This window comes from Odocoileus virginianus, chromosome 5, assembly GCF_023699985.2.
Source record: "Odocoileus virginianus isolate 20LAN1187 ecotype Illinois chromosome 5, Ovbor_1.2, whole genome shotgun sequence".
Classification (NCBI taxonomy): domain Eukaryota; kingdom Metazoa; phylum Chordata; class Mammalia; order Artiodactyla; family Cervidae; genus Odocoileus; species Odocoileus virginianus.
Genome location: NC_069678.1, coordinates 8,938,193 through 8,961,572, shown reverse-complemented (window position 1 = coordinate 8,961,572; position 23,380 = coordinate 8,938,193). Strand labels below are relative to the sequence as shown.

At 41.4% G+C, this 23,380-nt stretch overlaps 1 long non-coding RNA gene across 1 annotated transcript in view; it reads right to left on the bottom strand.

The window, feature by feature from the left end:
* The window catches only part of LOC139035130 (uncharacterized), a 61,989-nt gene that overhangs the window by 1,044 nt on the left and 37,565 nt on the right, over window positions 1–23,380 (bottom strand). The window contains exons 3-4 of the long non-coding RNA XR_011487653.1: window positions 22,975–23,052; window positions 10,020–10,141 (exon numbers count right to left, since the gene is read on the bottom strand). This is a non-coding gene — a long non-coding RNA (uncharacterized lncRNA). The remainder of the gene's footprint in view (window positions 1–10,019; window positions 10,142–22,974; window positions 23,053–23,380) is intronic.

Sequence of the window (23,380 nt, the reverse complement as noted above, 5' to 3'; positions counted from 1 at the left end):
ATACTGGAGTGGTTGCCACTTCCTACTCCAGTCTAAGGCATTGGTTATGCTCTATTTCTTGATTTGGGTGGTGGTTAAATGGGAGTGTCTACTTGTGATAATTCATCAAGTACACACTCATTACTTAGATGTTATACTTCAGTGAGAAGGTTTGTTTGAAAAGCATAAATGGAATAATATGCATGAAAGTGCCCAGCAAACTACCTGCCATTAGTAAGTACTCAATACATGTGTATTATTTACTATTTGTCACTGGACTCACAGTAGTCCAAATCCATAGGAGGCACTTTGTCCATCTATCAAGTCTAAAATTAATCACCTACTGAGCTATGTATATCAAATCCCTAATGACTATACAGTGGAAGTGAGAAATAGATTTAAGGGGATAGATCTGATAGACAGAGTACCTGATGAACTATGGACGGAGGTTCGTGACATTGTACAGGAGACAGGGATCAAGACCATCCCCATGGAAAAGAAATGCAAAAAGGCAAAATGGTTGTCTGAGGAGGCCTTACAAATAGCTGTGAAAAGAAGAGAAGCAAAAAACAAAGGAGAAAAGGAAAGATATTCCCATTTCAATGCAGAGTTCCAAAGAATAGCAAAGAGAGATAAGAAAGCCTTCCTCAGCGATCAATGCAAAGAAATAGAGGAAAACAACTGAATGGGAAAGACTAGAGATCTCTTCAAGAAAATTAGAGATACCAAGGGAACATTTCATGCAAAGATGGGCTCAATAAAGGACAGAAATGGTATAGACCTAACAGAAGCAGAAGATATTAAGAAGAGGTGGCAAGAGTACACAGAAGAACTGTATGAAAAAGATCTTCATGACCCAGATAATCATGATGGCGTGGTCACTCACCTAGAGCCAGACATCCTGGAATGTGAAGTCAGGTGGGCCTTCGAAAGCATCACTACGAATAAAACTAGTGGAGGTGATGGAATTTCAGTTGAGCTATTTCAAATCCTGAAAGATGATGCTGTGAAAGTGCTGCACTCAATATGCCAGCAAATTTGGAAAACTCAGCAGTGACCACAGGACTGGAAAAGGTCAGTTTTCATTCCAATCCCAAAGAAAGGCAATCTCAAAGAATGCTCAGACTACTGCACAATTGCACTCATCTCACACGCTAGTAAAGTAATGCTCAAAATTCTCCAAGCCAGGCTTCAGCAATACATGAACCGTGAACTTCCAGATGTTCAAGCTGGTTTTGGAAAAGGCAGAGGAACCAGAGATCAAACTGCCAACATCCACTGGATCATTGAAAAAGCAAGAGAGTTCCAGAAAAACATCTATTTCTGCTTCATTGACGATGCCAAAGCCTTTGACTATGTGGATCACAATAAACTGTGGAAAATTCTGAAAGAGATGGGCATACCAGACCACCTGACCTGCCTCTTGAGAAATCTGTATACAGGTCAGGAAGCAACAGTTAGAACTGGACATGGACCAACAGACTGGTTCCAAATAGGAAAAAGAGTATGTCAAGGCTGTATATTGTCACCCTGCTTATTTGACTTATATGCAGAGTACATCATGAGAAATGCTGGGTTGGAGGAAGCACAGACTGGAATCAAGACTGCTGGGAGAAATATCAATAACCTCAGATATGCAGATGACACCACCTTTATGGCAGAAAGCAAAGAAGAACTAAAGAGCCTCTTGATGAAAGTGAAAGAGGAGAGTGAAAAAGTTGGCTTAAAGCTCAACATTCAGAAAACTAAGATCATGGCATCTGGTTCCATCACTTCATGGCAAATAGATGGGGAAATAGTGGAAACAGTGTCAGACTTAATTTTGGGGGGCTCCAAAATCACTGCAGATGGTGACTGCAGCCATGAAATTAAAAGACGCTTACTCTTTGGAAGGAAAGTCATGACCAACCTAGATAGCATATTAAAAAGCAGAGACATTACTTTGCCAATAAAGGTCCGTATAGTCAAGGCTATGGTTTTTCCAGTGGTCATGTATGGATGTGAGAGTTGGACTGTGAAGAAAGCTGAGCACCAAAGATTTGATGCTTTTGAACTGTGGTGTTGGAGAAGACTCTTGAGAGTCCCTTGGACTGCAAGGAGATCCAACCAGCCCATCCTAAAGGAGATGAGTCCTGGGTATTCATTGGAAGAACTGATGCTGAAGCTGAATCTCCAATACTTTGGCCACTTCATGTGAAGAGATGACTCACTGGAAAAGACCCTGATGGTGGGAGGGATTGGGGGCAGGAGGAGAAGAGGACGACAGGGGATGAGATGGCTGGATTGCATCACCGACTTGATGGATGAGTTTGAGTAAACTCCGGGCGTTTGTGATGGACAGGGAGGCCTCGCATGCTGCGACTTATGGGGTCGCAAAGAGTCAGACATGACTGAGTGACTGAACTGAACTGAACTATGTATACAGGGTACAGAATGATGCACAAAACAGACATAATTCTTGACCTCAGAGAGTGTAGAGTCTGATAAAGGAAGAGAGTCATTTTAAAAATTAACACAAAACAATGCATAATTACAAACTGCAATGAACGCTATAAGAAAAAATCAATAGAGAGAACTAATTTGAATTAAGGAGTCTCTGAGAGAGTGGCGTTTCTTCATGATTGATTACTGAATCCTAGGACAGCAAGTTTTCTCCACAAAGCACTTGAAAATGTGTCTATACCAATCAAGGCGCATTACTCCTACTAGTTATTATGGGAAAGGTCAATAAAAATCCACACTTCTTCCTCAAAATGCCAGGAAGTATCTAAGAAGGGAGGAAAGTGAAAGTGAAAGTAGCTTAGTTGTATCCAACCCTTTGTAATCCCACGGACTATATAGTCCGTGGAATTCTCCAGGCCAGAATACTGCAGTGGGTAGCCTTTCCCTTCTCCAGGTGATATTACCAACTCAGGGTTCGAACCCAGGTCTCTCACATTGCAGGATGATTCTCTGCCAGCTGAGCCACCAGGGAAGCCCAAGAATACTGGAGTGGGTAGCCTATCCCTTCTCTAGCAGATCTTCCTGACCCAGGAATCAAACTGGGGTCTCCTGCATTGCAGGTGGATTCTTTACCAACTGAGCTATCAAGGAAGCTCAAGAAGTGAGGAAATGAAAGATAAAGGTAGAAAGGCATATGGTTAAGAACATGGACTCAGGAGTCAGACTGTGTCCACGTAACAGTCAACCCTAGGTCTGCCACTTACTTACAGTGTGTTCTTGGGCAAGTGACTTAACCTCTCCACGCCTCTGTTTATGCCTCTGTTAAAAATGTTGCATAGCGACTTCCTTAGTGGTCCCAAGGCTAAGATGATGGGCTCCCAACACAGGGGGCCTGGGTCCAATGCCTGGTCAGGGAACTATATCCCACATGCCATAACTGAGAGTTGGCATGCTGGAACTAAAGATCCCACATGCTGCAATCAAGACCTGGTGCAACCAAATAAATTTTTTTTAAGTTGCATAAAATCTCAGGAAGTTCACTAACTAGTCCTACACACAGGTTAGGAACTCCTTTCTAGGGATTCCTTACCCTCAGACAAAGAGGTCAGCTCATAGTCTGTAGAAAGGCTGAGTGAGACCCAGCAAAAAATGACGACTTTCCCAAGGTCACTTAGCTTCTGTTAGGAAAGGCAGTCTTGGGCATGCAGTCTTTCAACCTCCACTCAGCTACACAAGAACAGACCTTGGGCCTTGAAACACTTCATTACCAAGAGATAAAGAGCCCATGAGCCTGTGGTGGACTTATTACCCTGTGTGGGACCATCTTCCCCTGTTTCAGACTCAACGCACACTCCTTGGTTCTGCTTAAGTATGTTCATCATATGATATCTGGCCCACTGCTATATCTGTCCCCTGCAAGGACAGATAAAGGTCCTTCATTCTGTGGCACAGGAGGAGTGCATGTGGACCAATGGCCCCATGCCAGCTGCCACTGGCTTCCTGACCTCCCACCCTGAGCTCCTTCCAAATCTCTGATGTTGTCTCCCTAGGCATAGAATCCTGCCTCCTGAGAAATGTGTATGCAGGTCAAGAATAAGAGAACTGGACACGGAACAACAGACTGGTTACAAATTGGGGAAGGAGTATGTCAAGGCTGTATATTATCACCCTGGTTATTTAACTTATATGCAGAGTACCTCATGAGAAATGCCAGGCTGGATGAAGAATAAGCTGGAACCAAGATTGCCGGGAGAAATAGCAATAACCTCAGATACACAGATGACACCACCCTTACGGCAGAAAGCAAAGAACTAAAGAACCTCTTGATGAAAGTAAAAGAGGAGAGTGAAAAAGTTGGCTTAAAACTCAACATTCAGGGAGGTGGGATGGGGGACTGGGATGGGGAATACATGTAAATCCATGGCTAATTCATTTCAATGTATAACAAAAACTACTGTAATGATGTAAAGTAATTAGCCTCCAACTAATTAAAATAAATGGAAAATAAAATAAAATAAAATAAAAATAAATATTAAAAAAAAAAAACTCAACATTCAGAAAACTAAGATCATGGCATGCCATAGTCCCATCACTTCATGGCAAATAGATAGGGAAACAGTGAGAGACTTTATTTTAGGGGGCCAAAATCACTGCAGATGGTAACTGTAGCCATGAAATTGAAAGATGCTTGCTCCTTGGAAGAAAAGCTATGACCAACCTAGGCAGCATATTAAAAAGCAGAGACAATATTTTGCCAACAAAAGTCCATCTAGTCAAAGCTACAGTTTTTCCAGTAGTCATGTATGGATGTGAGAGTTGGACTGTAAAGAAAGCTGAGCACCAAAGAATTGATACTTTGGAACTGTGATGTTGGACATGACTTTTGAGAGTCCCTTGGACTGCAAGGAGATCAAACCAGTCAATGGTAAAGAAAATCAGTCCTGAATATTCATTGAAAGGACTGATGCTGAAGCTGAAACTCCAATACTTTGGCCATCTGATGTGAAGAACTGACTCACTGGGAAAGACCCTGATGCTGGGAAAGATTGAAGGCAGGAGGAGAAGGGGATGACAGAGGATGAGATGGTTGGATGGCATCACTGACTCTAAGGACATGAGTTTGAGCAAGCTCTGGGAGTTGGTAAAGGACAGGGAAGCCTGGCATGCTGCAGTCCATGGGGTCTCAAAGAGTCAGACATGACTGAGAGACTGAACTGATGAGGCACAGAATATACCAACTTACTTCGTTATTAAATTCCTGGGAGACCATTCAGGTCTGAACCCATAAATCTAAATGGCACACAAATCAAAACACAGAGTAACCTAAAGATTCAGCGCCACCCCAGGACACACCATGCTGAGTCATGACTGCACCTAGGTGCTGCCAGGAACCAAGGCTCCACTGAAGGTGCCCAAGCCTTGAATAGTGGTCCGGAACAAAGCCTTCAATAGGGAAGAAGAGCCAGTTTCCCAAAACTGTCAGAATCACCTTGTAATTAAATCTAATACCCATTCTACTTGTCCCACTGATCCACATGAAAGTGCACACTGCTTTCAGTAATCCTGACACTGATGACAGACTGCAGTAGCTCAAGAATTCTACTAATTAAGAGAAAAGTGCCCTTATAGACCATCTCCCTGTAGAGATGTGTGGTCTTTATCCAGGAGAGAATATGGCTTTGGCACCTTATTTTATTGTAACATCATCCTGCCTGACACCTGCCTTCTGGTTTATAGAGTAGGAAGCTCCACCATTCTTAGCATTGCCAAGAACCAGCATGCTGGTCTCATCCAGGACACTCCTGCCAGGAATGATGTTGACAGATGACTGTGTTATTGTTCAGTCACTCGGTCGTGTCTGACTCTTTGTGACCCCATTGACTGAAGCATTCCAGGCTTCCCTGTCCTTCACTATCTCCCAGAGTTTTCTCAAACTCATGTGCATTGAGTCAGTGATTTCATCTAACCATCTCATTATCTGTTTCCCCCTTCTCCTCCTGCCCTCAATCTTTCCCAGCATCAGAATCTTTTCCAACGAATCGGCTCTTCACATCAGGTAGCCAAAGTACTGGAGCTTCAGCTTCAACATCAGTCCTTCCCATGAATATCAGGGTTGATTTCCTTTAAGATGGACTGATTGGATCTCCTAACAGCCCAAAGGACTCTCAAGAGTCTTCTCTAGCACTACAGTTCAAAAGCATTAATTCTTCAGTGCTCAGCCTTCTTTATGGTCAGCTGTGTAAGAAGCACTAATTCCCACTCCTCAATTAGCACAAATTCTACCCTTGGCCTGAGCTAAATCCCAAGAAGGCCATATAAGGAGACCACATTCATCTATGCTTCAGAATTGCCCTCACTGAGTTATATTTTAAAGTGACATGCCCAATTTTTTAATATCCATCAAATAACAACTCCCACTCACATCCTCAATTTTGGTCAAAACTGCAAGAAACAGACAAGTGAAAAAAAAAAAAATCACTGCTTTGGCTGTCAAAACAGAATTTTATCCATTTCATCATAAAGTGAACACCTTTATAAAGTCCCCCATGAGATGTATTTTTTTAAGAATTTAAACCTAAGAAATGCTTTATTTTCTCATAAAATGAATGACAGTTTTTGACAGTGGATGACAGTTTACAATCATGAGGACCATATTTTGGAACTGACACCAGAAAGCCGCAAGTATAATAACAGCAATAGCACTGTTGGTGTCTTTGAATTCTTCTTTTTCCTTAGTTATAATTTTCTACTTTAAAAAATTACTAGTTTATTCTTTATGTGTTTTATTACAAATAGCTTTAAATCTATCTGAAGAGGCTATACATAAATAAATGAACTTAGAAGGAAAGAATAATTTTCTCTCAAAGATTATAAATAGAGAAAAAAGACATACTCTGGTTTATATACAGTGATATATATTTCCAATTTTACAACCGCTCAGTAACAGGACTATGTTTATCTAAACTTAAATTAGGATGAAAGAAGGAAGATCCAAGGACACTGAGACATCAGTCAGAGATGTCACACTGCTTCAAGCAGGAGCCTGCATTTCACATAAAGGACCCAAATGCAACTTCCAATAGCCAAATCCCCTTTGTTCTTAGGGTCAGTTTAACCCCACCAGGAGTTGCAATCCTGATCAGTCAGTCAATAAGCGGTTGTTGACTACACACCATGGCTCTACACTCAGCAACTCTCAATCCTTTTGTGGAACAAAAGAGTATGGAAAAACAGATGAATAATTAGTGATGGAATTCAACACCATTTCAAGTGTTAAGTTGTTAAGAACAACAAAATTTGACTTCTACACCCAAGAAGCTGACAATATAATTTAGGAGACAAGATGTGCTCAGGAAACAGCTAGAAAATATGCAGTGATGAAGGTCCAGATAAGGTATCATCATTCAATTTTTGCCAAGTGCCTCAGCACAGGCCGGGCTACACACAACACTGACAGTTGGTATAGACATTATTAACAAGGGCAAGATTATGATACTTAAAAGCACTATCATAGTTAGAGTTGCGTCGTGTAATTAGAAACCCCTAGCCATATTTTTTCTATTTAACCCCAGATTTTTAGAACTCACATAGCACTGGTTTTTACATAATAATGTCTTTAATAAGAGGGAAAAAAGAATCACTAATTTATTCATTCAATAAATATCTGCTGCATCTGTCTACAACCTAGTAGGCCCTTTCTAGGTGTTGGGAATAGAGCAATGAACAAAACAGACCAAGTCATGCCCTCACGGAGCCTATATTCTAAGCAGAAAAATAGAAAATAAACAATTAACTATGTAGTATGTTAGATGGAATCAGTGTGAGGGAGAGTAGAAAGCAGAGTGAGGGAGTGGGCAGGAAAAATGAATGTGTTGTCATAAGCAGGGTGTGGTGGGGTGGGAGTTGTAGGAGGTGAGGAAGAGAACCAGGCTATGGCCACTAGGGGAAGAGAATTCCAGTGGAGGGAACAGTGCATGCTAAGGCCCTGAGATGGGCTTGCCTAGTGTGTTCAAGGAGCAACAAAGAAGGCAATGTGGCAGAAAGAGGGAGCAATACTAGACACGGTGGAAGATGAGGCCAAAGGCAGTGCAGCCTCAATCAACCATATCACCAGAGAATGGTCCCAGGGAGAAAATGGAGTTTAGGCAGAAGGAAAGTCAGCTCATGCCCTCAGGTCAAAGGGAGCACCATGAACAAAGGCTGGGAGGCAGGGAAGAGGGCAGGGAGCATGTGTAGCCCTGAGAACCTCGTGTGTGAAGTCAGTCAGACTCCAGATGTGATGCGTGAAGTATATAGCTAGTGGTAAGCTGCTGTACAGGGCAGGGAGCTCAGCCTGGTGCTCTGCGATGACCTAAAGGGGTGGGATGGAGAGGTGGGAGGGAAGCTCAGGAGGGAGGGAATATATGTATACATACAGCTTCCCTGGTGGCTCAGATGGTACAGAATCAGCCTTCAATGCGGGAGACCTGGGTTCGATCCCTGGGTTGGGAAGTTTCCCCAGGAGGAGGGCATGGCAACCCACTCCAGTGTTCTTGCTTGGAAAATATCTTGATTTCTTGGGCTTCCCTAGTAGCTCAGATGGTAAAGAATCTGCCTGCAATGCAGGAGACCCAGGTTCAATCTCTGGGTCAAAAAATTCCTTGGAGAAGAAAATGGCAACTCACTCCAGTATTCTTGCCTGGAGAATTCCATGGACTGAGGAGCCTGAGAAGCTATAGTCCATAGTGTTGCAAAGAGTCAGACACGACTGAACAACTAACATACACATAGCCAATTCACGTTGTTGTGCAGCAGAAACTAATACAATACTGTAAAGCAATTATGGTGGTGGGTTAGTCACTAAGTCATGTCCAACTCTTGCAAGCCCGTGGATTGTAGCCTGCCAGGCTCCTCTGTCCATGGGATTCTCCAGGCAAGAATACTGGATTATACTCCAATTAAAAAATTAATTAAATTTTAAAAGTTTTCAGATGTGAGTAAACATGAGAGAAGTTTGAATGGTGGGCAGGGGCCTGTGATGAGAACCAGACTCAAGCCTTATTTCTTGGGAGCTTTTCAGAAAGCTCACGGGCAGGAGTAGCAGCCCCAGCACTGTCATCTCCACTGGGACCCGAGGGGGGCTCCTCTCCAGGCACCGCTTGGGAAAAAAAAAAAGTAGAAAGAAAATAGAATGGTTTGATGAAAAGGCAGAATTCTTCCATATGTGTTTGGTGGCATATATTGCCTATAGGAGCAATGAGGGTCCCAAGAATGTTAAGGCTGTTGCTGAAACTTCCAGGAAACATCACAAAGATTTTCCTCTGCTCTCTATAAACCACTGAAGGACAATTAGGAAGGTTTCAGAGCCAAAGCTGAGATCGGCTGACTAGGTACCACCACCTCTGAAGGGACAACTCCTTCCAGGAAAGCAGAACACGAGAACACCCGAGGGGCAGGGACAGTGTGGCATAAGGCCAGTGAAGAGGCGACACAAAGGCTCTTTTCATCACAATGTTTCAGTTATTTGAAGAGAGTCTGAATAAATGTTAATTCCTTTGGATCAAGCTTAAAGCTTCAAGTATTGTCAAAATCCAGGAGACAACAGTTCAGTTTCCCACTGGGTGAGGAGCAGTGGTTTTGAAACAGAGAACCTGGATCTTTTCCTAACTTTGTAACTAACTCTACTGCAGTAAAATGCTGTAAATCATTTCTCTCAAACAGTAAGATTTTAATTAACTATTCCTCACCAACACACACACACACACACACACACACACACAACCATATAGGCTTGCGGGGAGGGGCAGTCAGATCAAACAGAAGATATAGTTTCTGGTTCAAGAAGCATACAATCTGCTTCAGGAGACAAGGCTAAACCATAGGGGGAAATATGTGGAAACCAATATCCTTCTTGGTTTCCTCTATCCATAAAGATGAACAGGCAAATATATATATCTCTCTGAAAGAAAAACACCAAACTGATCACAGTTTTTACCCCTGAGAAGGGAGAAATAGGACCAGGAGGAATGGTACTTTCAAATAAGTCTCAGAATGAATAAGTAATGTTTTAATGCTTTCAAGAATCAAGAATTTATACATTGTGTTTAAATAAAAATTACCTTGAGCCTTCCACCACATGAGGACACGGCAAGAAGATGGCCATCCGAGAACCCGGAAGCAGGTCCTCACCAGACACCAAATCTGCCCATGTCTTGATCTTAAGACTTCCCAGTCTCTAGAACTGTCAGAAACAAATTTATGTTGTTTATGAACAAAAAAATTTACTTTGAGATCTGCAATGACATCAATATGTTTAAACCATAAGAAAGGAAATCATACCCCTACTGACTTGTTTTAAAATCCTTAACAATCACAGTTTCAGAAATATTTCCTCAAATATAAGAAGAGTATTAAAAAGCAGAAACATCACTTTGCCAAAGATCTGTATAATCAAAGCTATGGTTTTTCCAGCAGTCATGTACAGATGTGAGAGTTGGATCATAAAGAAGGCTGAGCACCGAAGAAGTGATGCTTTCAAATTGTGGTGCCAGAGAAGACTCGTGAGAGTCCCTTGGACTGCCAGGAGATCAAACCAGTCAGTCCTAAAGGAAATCAACCCTGAATATTCACTGGAAGGATTGATATTGAAGCTGAAGTTCCAGTACTTTGGCCACCTGATGGGAAGAGCTGATTCACTGGAAAAGACCCTGAGGCTGGGAAGGACTGAAGGCAAAGGGAAAAGGGGGTGACAAGGATGAGATGGTTGGATGGCATCACTGACTCAGTGGACACAAATTTGAGGAAACTCTGGGGGATAGTGGAGAACAGAGGAGTCTGGCGTGCTATCATCCATGAGGTTGCAAAGAATCAGACACAACTTAGCGACTGAACAACAACATAAGGAAAGTCAGTTAAATGTACCTATTGTTTGGTCACTGAGTTTATGATCTTCTATCAAGAAAGACACAAGGATAAGGATTTTCTGGCTTTTCCATTTTCTGATCAAGAAAAGTTTGACTGAGCAAGGACACATCAGGAATCTCGGCATCCCCCTCATTCTCCCAGTTCATTCCTGATAATGAACATGTTTGCAGAAGTCTTAAATTCTGTAATTACTGGCCCAAGTGTATTTAAAGGAGCCTCATTCAGATGGAACAAAAGCTTCACATTTCATCATGTCAAACCCCGTATTTAACATAATAACTGGGATTTGTACTGAGCTTTTCCTCAGATGAGCTTAAACCACACCACAATACAGCATTCCCTTGAGCCGCAAGGTACCCTAGGCACACACCCAGGAAGTGATGAGCACTTGATCTTGCTGCTGAGCTTCAGAGAGATTTCTTAAATTGTCGGACATAGCATAGCAGGCAAGGTTAGAATGGGACGGGAGCCCGGCGGGCTGCCATCTATGGGATCACACAGAGTCAGACACGACTGAAGTGACTTAGCAGCAGCAGCAGCAGGGTCCCAGGAGGCATTTAGAGACCTCAATGCCCGGGGGCATTACCATATCACCATAAGATTGTCACAGAAAGAGCTATGCTTACAACATTGGACCAAGGACTCTGGGTCAAAAAATGTCGTCTCCATAGAGGCAGGGTTGGGTAGAATGCAAGCAGCACGGACCCCGGCAGGAAGCAGTCCTGGGCTGGAGACCAGCTCCCCTTCTGTGTGACGGGCTGTCTATCCCTCTAGGGCCGGCAGAGTGGGCACTCAGTAAACGTCACTGTCCCTTCTGATAGCAAGAACCAGACATGTTACTTAACAATGTGCTTTGCTTTTATTTTCCCTGATAGAAAATAATAAATTTTTGATCAAGAGGATGAAAGAGAAGACCAGTATGAATGGAGATTTCAAATATTCTGGAATGAATAGCATGGGAATGGGGAAGTAGAAGAGACAGAAGATAAGAAAGGAAAGGAACAACAACAACAAAAAAAAAAAAAAAAACAGAAAAAGATTGAAAGGTTGAAAGGAGGGGAAGCCAAAAGGAAGACAGAAAGAGACCATCAGAGTATGAGAAAGATGGAGAAAGGAGGAAAGCAAGACGACTCCAGGCAGGGACTTCCCTGATGGTCCAGTGATTAAGAATCTGCCATCCACAGTACACTCTTTGACATAAATTACAGCAAGATTGTCTCTGACCCACTTCCTAGATTAATGAAAATAAAAACAAAAATAAACAAACAGGACCTAAAAGAACTTAAAAGCTTTAGCACAGCAAACTAGAAACAAAATGAAAAGACAACGCTCAGAATGGGAGAAAATAATTGCAAGTGAAGCAACTGGCAAACAGTTACTCTCCAAAATACATAAGCAGTTCATACATCTCAATATCAGAAAAGCAAACAATCTAATCAAAAAATGGGCAGAAGGCCTAAACAGGCATTTCTCTAAAGAAAACATATAGATGGCAAACAAACACATGAAAAGATGTTCAATATCGCTCATCATTAGAGAAATGCAAATCAAAACTACAATGAGGTATCACCTCACACTGGTCAGAACAGCTGACATCAAAAAATCTACAAACAATAAATGCTGGAGAGGATGTGGAGAAAAGAGGGAACCTTCTTACACTGTTGGAGGGAATGTAAACTGATACAGCCCTTATTGAAAATGGTAGGAGGTTCCTTTAAAAACTAGGAATAAATCTACCATATGACCCAGCAATCCCACTACTGAGCATATACTCTGAAAAGTGTTAATCACTCAGTCATGTCCGACTCTTGTGACCCCATGGACTGTATCCATGGAATTCTCCAGCAAGTATATTGGAGTGGGTAGTTATTTCCTTCTCTAAAGGATCTTCCTGACCCAGAGACTAAAACTGGGTCTTCCCATGTGGCAGGCAGATTCTTTACCATCTGAACCACCAGGGAAGCCCTGAGGAAACCACAATTCTAAAACACATACGTACACTATTGTTCATTGCAGCAATATTTATAATAGCCAGGACATGGAAGCAACTTAGATGTCCATCGATAGATGAATGAATAAAGAAGTTGTGATATATATATACAATGGAATATTACTCAATAAAAAGGAACTAGTTTGAGTCAGTTGTAGTGAGATGGATGAACATAGAGCCTCTTAGAGTGAAGCAAGTCAGAAAGAGAAAAACAAATATAGTATATTAACACATATATATGGAATCTTGAAAAATGGTACTAATGAAACTAGTAGAGATTTGTGGACTCAGCAGGGGAAGATGAGGGTGGAACGAATTGAGAAAGTGTCACTGACATATATACACTACCATATGTAAAATAGTTAGTGGGAAGTTGCTAAATAACATCAGGAGCCCAGCCTGACACTCTGTGATGACCTAAAGGGGTAGGATAGAGGGAAGGGAAAGAGGTTCAAGAGGGAAGGGTGTATATATATATATATAATTACGACTGATTCTCATTGTTGTCGGACAGAAACCAGTGTGAACTTGTAAAGCAATTTTCTACCAATTAAAAAAATTAAAATTTTTTGAAATAAATTAATAAAAATCTGTCTTCCAATGCATGTAACAGGGTTTCGATCCCTGGTCAGGACACAGCCAATAAATAAATCCCTTCCCAGAATTTCCATTTGAAAAGAGAGAGAGAGAGACAACCCCAGGCATAAGATAATCCAAACTCAGAATCAAAGGAGGTTAGAGCACATGCATCAGCGCCAGCAGCCCCAAGACCACACACAAAACCCAGAGGCAGCACGCCTGGCTGCCAAAGGCTGATTTGCCAAGAGGGTGGGAAGACATTTACACAAGGAAGTTCCTTCAAAAGCAAGAATTATTTGTATTACTGTTATTAATCACCTCAACAATGGTAACTCATGGCCACAGGAAGCACGCTCAGCAGATCCCTGCCCTTCACACACACAAGGTCAGCAGCTTCTCCACAGTCATGTGGGGAACATGGCCTGTGTGAGGCTGGGGGGTCCAGCCACCCCCTCATCTGCCTTCAGTAGCCAGGAAACCCCTCAGCCCATACGTGGGAGCCCTCTGAATGTGGGCATAACATAGTTTTCTACACACATTCAAAAATAATGAAATATGATTAAGTCAAGTATCTGGAATGCCTCTTCACAAAAACCTTTTTTGTTTTGCTTTATTTTGCTTTAATAAAAAATATATACTTTCAGCATTCCCAGAAATAAACTGCACAGTGTGTGTGCGCTTAGTCACTCAGTCAAGTCCGACTCTGTGTGACCCCATGGACAGTAGCCCGCCAGGCTCCTCTGCCCACAGATTCTCCAGGCAGGAATACTGGAGTGGGTTGCCATGCCCTCCTTCAGGAGATCTTCATAATCCAGAGATCAAACCCACATCTCTTTATGTCTCCTGCATTGGCAGGCGGGTTCTTTACCACTAATGCCACCTGGAAAGTCCTTGAGCCACCAGGGAAGCCCCCAAATTGCTCAGGGCTACAGGTATATTCACCTGCAAGGATATCCAACTAGTCAATCCTAAAGGAAATCAGTGCTGAATGTTCATTGGAAGGACTGACACTGAAGCTGAAGCTCCAGTACCTTGGCCACCGACTCATTGGAAAAAACCCTGATGCCTGATGCTGGGAAAGATTGAAGGCAGGAGGATGAGATGGTTGGATTTCATTACCGACTCGATGGACATGAGTTTGAGCAAGCTCTGGGAGGTGCTGCTGGACAGGGAAGCCTGGCATGCTGCAGTCCATGGGGTCACAAAGAGTCGAACATAACTGAGCAACTCAACTATACTTAACAGGCATATTCAAGGGAGAAACTGAAAAGAATTGACATTTCATGTTTTTGCTACAGACTTTGTGAAAAAACTCAAAATGTCTTTACTACACACAACACAGCAAGTCACATAAGTGACTTAAACCAAATTGGAGGTAAAACAATTTGGGGTCTAGGTCTGTGATTCATTATGTTACTGTGGGTAACATAACATACACCTCTTGTGTTCTCAGTATGTCCTTCTGTGAAATGGAGAGGAAAGTGTCTACTCTTCAAGCTATTCTCAACATCAGTGTAGCTAGCAAAAAAGGAACTATTAAGTTTCCCAGAAAATAAATTCACCTGTACTTACTTTAACTGATTTTATAGTTCTTATCAGCCTGTCATATCCACAAGACGGAGGTTTCTTTAATACAGTTTACCTTGTGGTTGTTGGGCTTTCCAAGAGGCTCAGTAGTAAAGAATCTGTCTACCAATGCAGGAGCCGCAGGAGATGCAGGTTCAGTCCCTATGTTGGAAAGATCCTCTGGAGGAGAAAATGGCAACCCACTCCAGTATTCTTGCCAGGATAATCCCTTGAACAGAGAAGCCTGGTGGGTTACAGTTCATGGGGGTCACAAAGAGTTGGGTGTGACTGAGCACACACACACACACACACACACACACACCCCTTGAAGCTATTAAGATTAATGAGGACTAGCTGTTTCTAAAAGAAGTCTACAAAATTTCTGCAATAAAGATAAGCAGGAATTCTTTTTATCGTCATAAAAAATTCTATGAGAGTACATCCACCTATACATAATTTCTTTAGAAACTAAAGAGCAATTTTTAAGCTGGTGAAATTGAAAATAGTTTTTAATAATAATGAAAAACTCCTTCCTTCCAGGCTTATGATCATTAAAGTGAATGAGTGAGTGTTGCGTGCTCAGAGATCCCATGGACTGTAGCCTGCCAGACTCCTCTGTTTATGGGATTTTCCAGGCAAGAATGCTGGAGTGGGTTGCCATTTGCTTCTCCAAGTTAAAGTGAATAGAACCTAAAGAAAAGGGTCCCAGGTTTGCAAAATTCCATAAAAGCAGTGAAAGCACAATAGACCACCAACACTGTAGCTCATAGATTCTCTCCTGGGTCCAACATTATGCTGCTATGATCATCAAAAATAAATGTATTCTCTTTAGTCCACCTTATGCTTTGATGGCAGATGAACACAGAGAGAGGGGTCACGAGGAGCAGAGTCAGCAGCATAGGGAACAGGCCAGGTGGGAGTTAAGACAGACAGTATTTGTGTTTATCACCACATGTCAGCAAGCATCGAATGTAATTGGACACTTCAGTCTCAACAAAGCCAAATCAAATGTACTGTTGCAAACTGTGCAAGAGACCTTATTTGGGACTGAAATGGTTCAGATCAAGAATGCATATATTTTATTTCATCAGGAGATGAAGCCACTGTTGACTCACAGGATTTTTCTGGAGACCAGTTCAGCACATTGACAGCACATTCTGATGAGGCTATGGTCACACAGTGGGTGTGAGATGGAGCTGTCCCCTCAGGGGCCAAGCTGTACAGACAGAGAATACGAAACAGGAGTGGTGTTCAAGGAAATGCTGAGATAAAAGGCCCGCTGGAGAAGAAACAAGTGGAATGGGGTTTGGCTGGCCATGAATCAGTCCATTATACACCTGGGGTGTTGTCTGCAAAAGACGTCTAGCTAAAACGTGCAATTAAAAACCCCTATATAAGCACTGGGATCCGTAAACCCAGTATCACAAGCTCTCAGCCTGAGTCCTCCATTTCTCTTGGCAACTCAGGTAAGTCCTTCAAGAAAAAAATCTATTTCTGTTTCTCTAAGAGTTTCCTTTTCTTGGTACTCTCACACAGACAAACTGTGCTGTTGTAGTTTTGCCTTTCTGGAGAATTCTATGACACTGACAACAAAGACATGTTCTTATTAGAATGAGAGGGACAAAATCTTAGTGTATTCTGCTAAAAAGCTAATATTTGGAGAATATTCCTCTATTGTCTTCAAGAAGGATGACATCTAATGGACCGTACCTATCTCGGTCTCCAATCATTGCTTGGTGCCCACTATTGGGCTTGAACGTGACAACCCTGTATCTCCTCTTCTAGCCACTGCATCCCTTGAGGAAAGAAACTGTTTCTTATTAATCTCACATTTCTAGAACACACCACAGCAGTGGCACAAAAGAAACAGTTAACAAATGCTTGTTGAAATGGTTAATTCATCCCTATTACTATCATAAAATCTTCTGGCTGCCAAAGGACCTCAGAGCTCAGGTAGTCAGTGACTCTTGAAGTTGCATCAGAATCAGCCAGGAACAGTTTAAATGTAGACTCCAGGGTCCCACTACTTACCTACTGAGTCACTATTTCTGGAGGGAAGACCTGGAGTCTTTATGTCTCTAAAGGTCCCCCCTGGTGATCGTTTCTTTTAAATTTGACTGTGTCAGGTCTTAGTTATGGGGTCTAGCTCCCTGACCAGGGATCCAACCCCAGTTCCCTGAACTGGGAGTTTGGAGTCATAGCACTGGACCACCAGGAAAGTCCCTCCTATTGGTAAATTTAAAGTACAGCAAAGTGTAGGAACCACAGACCTAGTCCAACAAATGCCTTAAACTAGGAATTATTCATCTTTATATATTCATTCATAGAACACTTATTGAACTTCTACTATATTCTGTGGTTGTTGTTCAGTTGCTAAGTCATATCTGACTCTTTACAACCCCAAGGACTGCAGCACACCAAGCTCTCCTGTCTTTCACTGTCTCCTGGAATTTGCCTAGAATCATGTCCATTGAGTCAGTGATGCTATCTAACCATCTCATCTTCTGCTGCCCCCTTCTCCTTTTGCCTTCAATCTTTCCAGCATCAGGGTTTTTCCCAGTGAGTCAGCTTTTCACATCAGGTGGCCAAAATATTAGAGCTTCAGCTTCAGCATAAGTCTGTCCAGTGAATATTCAGGACTGATTTCCTTTAGGATTGAGTGGTTAAATCTCCTTGCTGTGCAAGAGACTTTCAAGACTATTCTTTGGCACCACAATTCAAAGGCATCAAATCTTTAGCGCCCAGCTTTATTTGTGGTCCAACTCTCACATCCGTACATGACTACCGGAAAAACCATAGCTTTGACTATATAGACCTCTGTTGGCAAAGCAATGTCTCTGCTTTTTAATACTCTATGCTTGTCATAGTTTTTCTGCCAAGGAGCAAGCATCTTATAATTTCATGGCTGCAGTCACTGTCTGCAGTGATTTTGTAAGTGCAAGTGTTAGTCGATCAGTCATGTCCGACTCTTTACCACCCCATGGACTGTAGCTCACCAGTTTCCTCTGTCCATGGAATTCTCCAGGCAAGAATACTGGGGTGGGTTGCCATGCCCCTCTCCAGGGAATCTTCCTGTCCCAGGTATCAAACCTAGGTCTCCTGCATTGCAGGCAGATTCTTTACCATCTGAGCCATCAGGGAAGCCTAGAAATTTTGGAGCCCAAGAAAATAACTGTCCCTGCCTCCACTTTTTCCCCTTCTATCTGCCATGAAGTGATGGGCCTAGACACCATGATCTTAGTTTTTTGAATGTTGAGTTTTAAGCCTCTCTTCTTTAACCCTCATCAAGAGGCTCTTTAGCTCCTGTTCATTTTCTGACATTAGACTAATATCATGTGCATATTTGAGTCTATTAATATTTATCCTAGCAATCTTGATTCCAGCTTGTGATTCATCCAGCCTGGCATTTTGCATGATATATTCCACATATAAGTTAAATAAGCAGGGTGACAGTATACAGCCTTGTACTCCTTTCCCAATTTTGAATCAGTCATTTGTTCCAAGTCTAATTCTGTTACTTCTTGACCAGCATACAGGTTTCTCAGAAGACAGGTAAGGTAGTATGGTATTCCCATCTTTTTAAGAATTTTCCAGTTTGTTGTGATCCACACAGTCAAAGGCTTTAGTGCAGTCAATGAAGCTGAAGTGGATGTTTTCCTGAAACTCCCTTGCTTTCTCCATGAGCCAACAAATGTTGGCAATTTGATCTCTGGTTCTTCTGACTCTTCGAAACCCAGCTTGTACACCTGGAAGTTCTTGGTTCATGCATTGCTGAAGCCTAGCTTGAAGGATTTTGAGCATTACCTCGCTAGCATATGAAATAAGCCCAATTGTACCACAGTTTGAAATTCTTTGGCATTGCCCTTCTTTGGGATTGGAATGAAAACTGACCTTTTCCAGTTCTGTGGCCACTGCTTAATTTCCAAATTTGCTGGCATATTGAATACAGCACTTTAACAGCACCATCTTTTAGGATTTGAAACTGGAATTCCATCACCTCCACTAGCTTTGTTTGTAGTAACACTTTCTAAGGCCCACTAGGCTTCACATGCCAGGATGTCTGACTCTAGGTGAGTGGACATATTTTTCCCTTTCTCCCTTGCCTTTCACTTCTCTTCTTTCCTCAGCTATTTGTGAAGCCTTTTCAATTTATTTTCTCGAGGATGGTTTTGGTCACCACCTCCTGTACAATGTTATAAACTTCCATCCATAGTTCTTCAGGCAATCTGTCTACCAGATCTAATCACTTGAATCTATTTGTCACTTCCACTGTAAAATCATAAGTGGTTTGATTTAGGTCATACCTGAATGATCTAATGGTTTCCCCTACTTTCTTCAATTTAAGCCTGAATTTTGCAATAAGGAGCTCATGATCTGAGCCACAATCAGCTCCAAGTCTTATTTTTGCTGACTCTATAGAGCTTCTCCATCTTTAGCTACAAAGAATATAATCAATCTGATTTCAGTATTAACCATCTGGTAATGTCCATGTGTAGAGCCATCACCTGCACTGTTGGAAAAGGATGTTCGCTATCACCAGTGTGTTCTCTTGACAAAACTCTGCTAGCCTGTGCCCTACTTCATTTTGCACTCCAAAGCCAAACTTGCCTGTTATTCCAGGTATTTCTTGACTTCCTACTTTTTGTATTCCAATCCCCTATGATGAAAAGGACATCATGTTTTGGTGTTAGCTCTAGAAGGTCTAGAAGGTCTTGTAGGTCTTCATAGAGCCATTCAACTTCAGCTTCTTCAGCATCAGTGGATGGGGCACAGATTTGGATTACTGTGATGTTGAACGGTTTGCCTTGGAAACAAATTGAGATCACTCTGTCGTTATTGAGATTGCACTCAAGTACTGCATTTCAAACTCTTGCTAACTCTGAGGGCTACTCCATATTTTCTAGGAGATTCTTGTCCATAGTGGTAGCTACAATAGTCATCTGAATTAAATTTTCCCATTCCCGTCCATTTTAGTTCAATGATTCCTAAGATGCCAATGCTCACTCTTGTTATCTCCTGCTTGACCACATCCAATTTACCTTGATTCACAGACCTAAAATTGCAGCTTCCTATGCACTATTGTTCTTTACAGCATCAGAATTTACATTCACCACCAGACACATCCACAACTGAGCATAATTTCCACTTTGGCCCAGCTGCTTCATTCTTTATGGAAATTTTAGTGATTGTCTTCCACTCTTCCCCAGTAGCACATTAAACACCTTCTGACCTGGGGGGCTCATCTTCCATATCTTTTTGCTTTTTCATACTGTTCATGGGGTTCTCACGGCAAGAATACTGGAATGGCTTGCCATTCCCTCCTCCAATGGACCACATTTTGTCAGAACAAATAATGTGTCCATCTTGGGTGGCCTGGCTAATAGCTTCACTGAGTTACACAAGCCTCTTCACTATGACAAGGCTGTGATGCATGAAGGCATATATATTCTAGGCACTAAGATAAATATAAAGTATATATGATATGGTCCTGGTCCTCACAGACCCCAATCTCTACAGGAGATAAGAAACAGCAATTAATATACAATGTGACATGTATCATAATAGGATTAAGTACAAAGAAATAGATAATTTAATGCAGATGATTCTCTTGACCTGCTTTTTACTTCCTGGTCAGGTAGTACAGTGTTGACAGCCCTTCCCATTAGCACTATCCACAGGGGATGGAAACAAAAGTTGTATATCTTCATTCCAGGCGACTTCCATGCAGTGCATTTATGACTACAGAGCCAAGGGATCCTGTTCAGTTTCTATCCTCTTCTGTTTAGGGATCATAGTAAAAGCATTATCATTGCAAGTGAAATATTGGGTTGGCAAAAAAAGTTTGTTTGGGTTTTTCTGTAACATCCTATGGAAAAATCCAAATGAACTTTTTTACCAAACCAATACAAACTAAAAATGCCAAATTTCACAAATTCCCAAAGCCAGATATACCTCTGAAATTACAAATAGGCCAGATCTTTACATTGTAATCTGCTTCCAAGATATGGAGGAAGAAGAGATATGAAACAAGTTGGGAATTATTTGTCCTATTCCAGGTGCACTCCAGCTGGCTAAACAAGATGACTCACCATCTTCTGAGAAGCATCATCAGTATCATTGATGCTTTCTTCTCTAATGCAAAGAGTGATGGAGACTATCAGAGGCTAAACAAGACAGAACTTAAGAAACTTCTCCAAGAAGAGTTTGGAAGTGCTCTGGAGGTAAGAAGGACCATCTTCTTTGTTACTTGGGACTTTTATTGGATCCAATGGCATTACCCTCTCTTGGTTTTCCTCCTACTGGTCCAGCTATTTCCTCTAAGGATTATTTCAAATTCTGTCCATTACTTAAGGCTTGATATTCTCTGGGATTCTCTTCTCACTTCATGCATTCTCCTCAGTAATTTCGCTAACACTCTGTTTGAACCACTGTCTGTATGTTGAAGATTTCAGTCACTTCATCAGTTCAGATCTCTCTCCTGAGCTTCACATACATTGAGCATCTCCCCTGGATATTGCATTTAAATTCAACCTTTGCAAAACTCAGGATTTGATCCTGGTCAGTTCAGTTCAGCTCAGTTCAGTCGCTCAGTCGTGTCCGACTCTTTGTGACCCCATGAATCACAGCACGCCAGGCCTCTCTGTCCATCACCAACTCCTGGAGTTAACTCAAACTCATGCCCATCCAGTCGGTGATGCCATCCAGCCATCTCATCCTCTGTCATCCCCTTCTCCTCCTGCCCCCAATCCCTCCCAGCATCACGGTCTTTTCCAATGAGTCAACTCTTCACATGATCCTGGTCAAACTGGCCAATTTCTTCTACCTGCGATATATCACAGAGATGTCACCAAAGCAGCTGGATGTATAAGTATGGAGCTCAAAAGAGGGATCTGGTCCGAGGAAAAAAATCTGATTATTATTTTCTGATTGATGGTTGAAACCACAGGAATGCATGATAATGTTAAAAACAGGGTAAGAACAATGTCCACAACTAAATTCTGAACAACTCTAATATTTAGAGATGAAGTAGAAAAGGAGAAATGAAAATAGGAAATGGAAAGGGAGGTTAGAGATATAGGAGGAAAACCAAGAGAGTAGGATAGTTATGGAATCCAAGAGAAGAGAATGTTTCTAAAGGAAAAATTAATTATTTGTGCTAATTGAAGCTGAGAGGTCAAATAAAATGTGGGTTGAAAAGTGCCCATTGTCTTTGGCATTAAGGAAGACACTTGGTGTGGTGGTAAATGTAGATGCAAGAATGACACTACAATATTGTAAAGTAATTAGACTGCAACTAATAAAAATAAATGAAAAAAAAAAGAATGACATGGATTGAAGGGTGAATGAAGGGCAAAGAAGTGGAGACATTTGCAGATAATTTTCATGAAGCTTGTAGATAAATGATAAGAAAAGATAATGGATGGTAGACAGAAACAGATGTGGAATGTGGTATATAAGATTTTTTAATATGGCAACTAATAAAGCATACTGTTACAGTATGATAACCAGTGAATACTAAAAGATTTAAAAGTCAAGAGAAAGAGGGATTATGAGAAGCAATTCAGACTTCTAGACAATAAAGGGAATTAACTCCAGAGCACACATAGATGGATTTGTCTTTGACTGAAACAGGTGAACTTCCTCTAATGTCTTAGGAAAATGATGAGGGAGTTTTACTTCGGTGACTTGAACCTACATTTGAATATGAAAGAGTCTTCAGTAAGAGTTGGAGAGAGAGGCATTAGTGATAAATATATAATAAATACATCAATACATAATAAAAATATATTTAAATGTTATGCTTTTGTAATACAAGTTAGGAATAAGTACTTTATTCACTGTGATTCCAAATTATGAAACTATATATAATACTGTCATGGAATATTATTAAGGGAGGCAACTAATTAAAAAAAAAAAAAAATAGAACACAGAAAGTTCATGTGTCCCTTAAGAAATTTTCTAGGTAACAAAGAAAGAATAAGAAAAAAAACAATAACAAATGATGAATATACTACCTATTTTCTTGTTTCTCCTTCTTTTCTTTTTCTTTCTTTCTTGTTGTTCTTTTCTTCTCTCATAGGAATCAAATAATCCTGAAACAATAGAAAAAATCCACCAGCAGCTGGATCAAGATGGTGATCAAACAATTGATTTCAGCGAATTAATCTTGCTCATATTTGCAGTGACAACAGCCTACTACACACACATAAAACTTCTTCTCTACCCCAAAATAAAAGAAAGGGAGAGAAGATCTGTAATTCAAGAAAAACAAATAACAGAACTAGAAGGCAAGCAACTGCAAAAAGAAAAATTCCAAGAGAGTGATCAAAGTGAAGAGTCCCCCGATGTGCAGAGACATAAACTGAGAGACCAGAGACAAACGCCCAGTGATGAAAAGAGTCACGGAGTGAGAGACCAAAC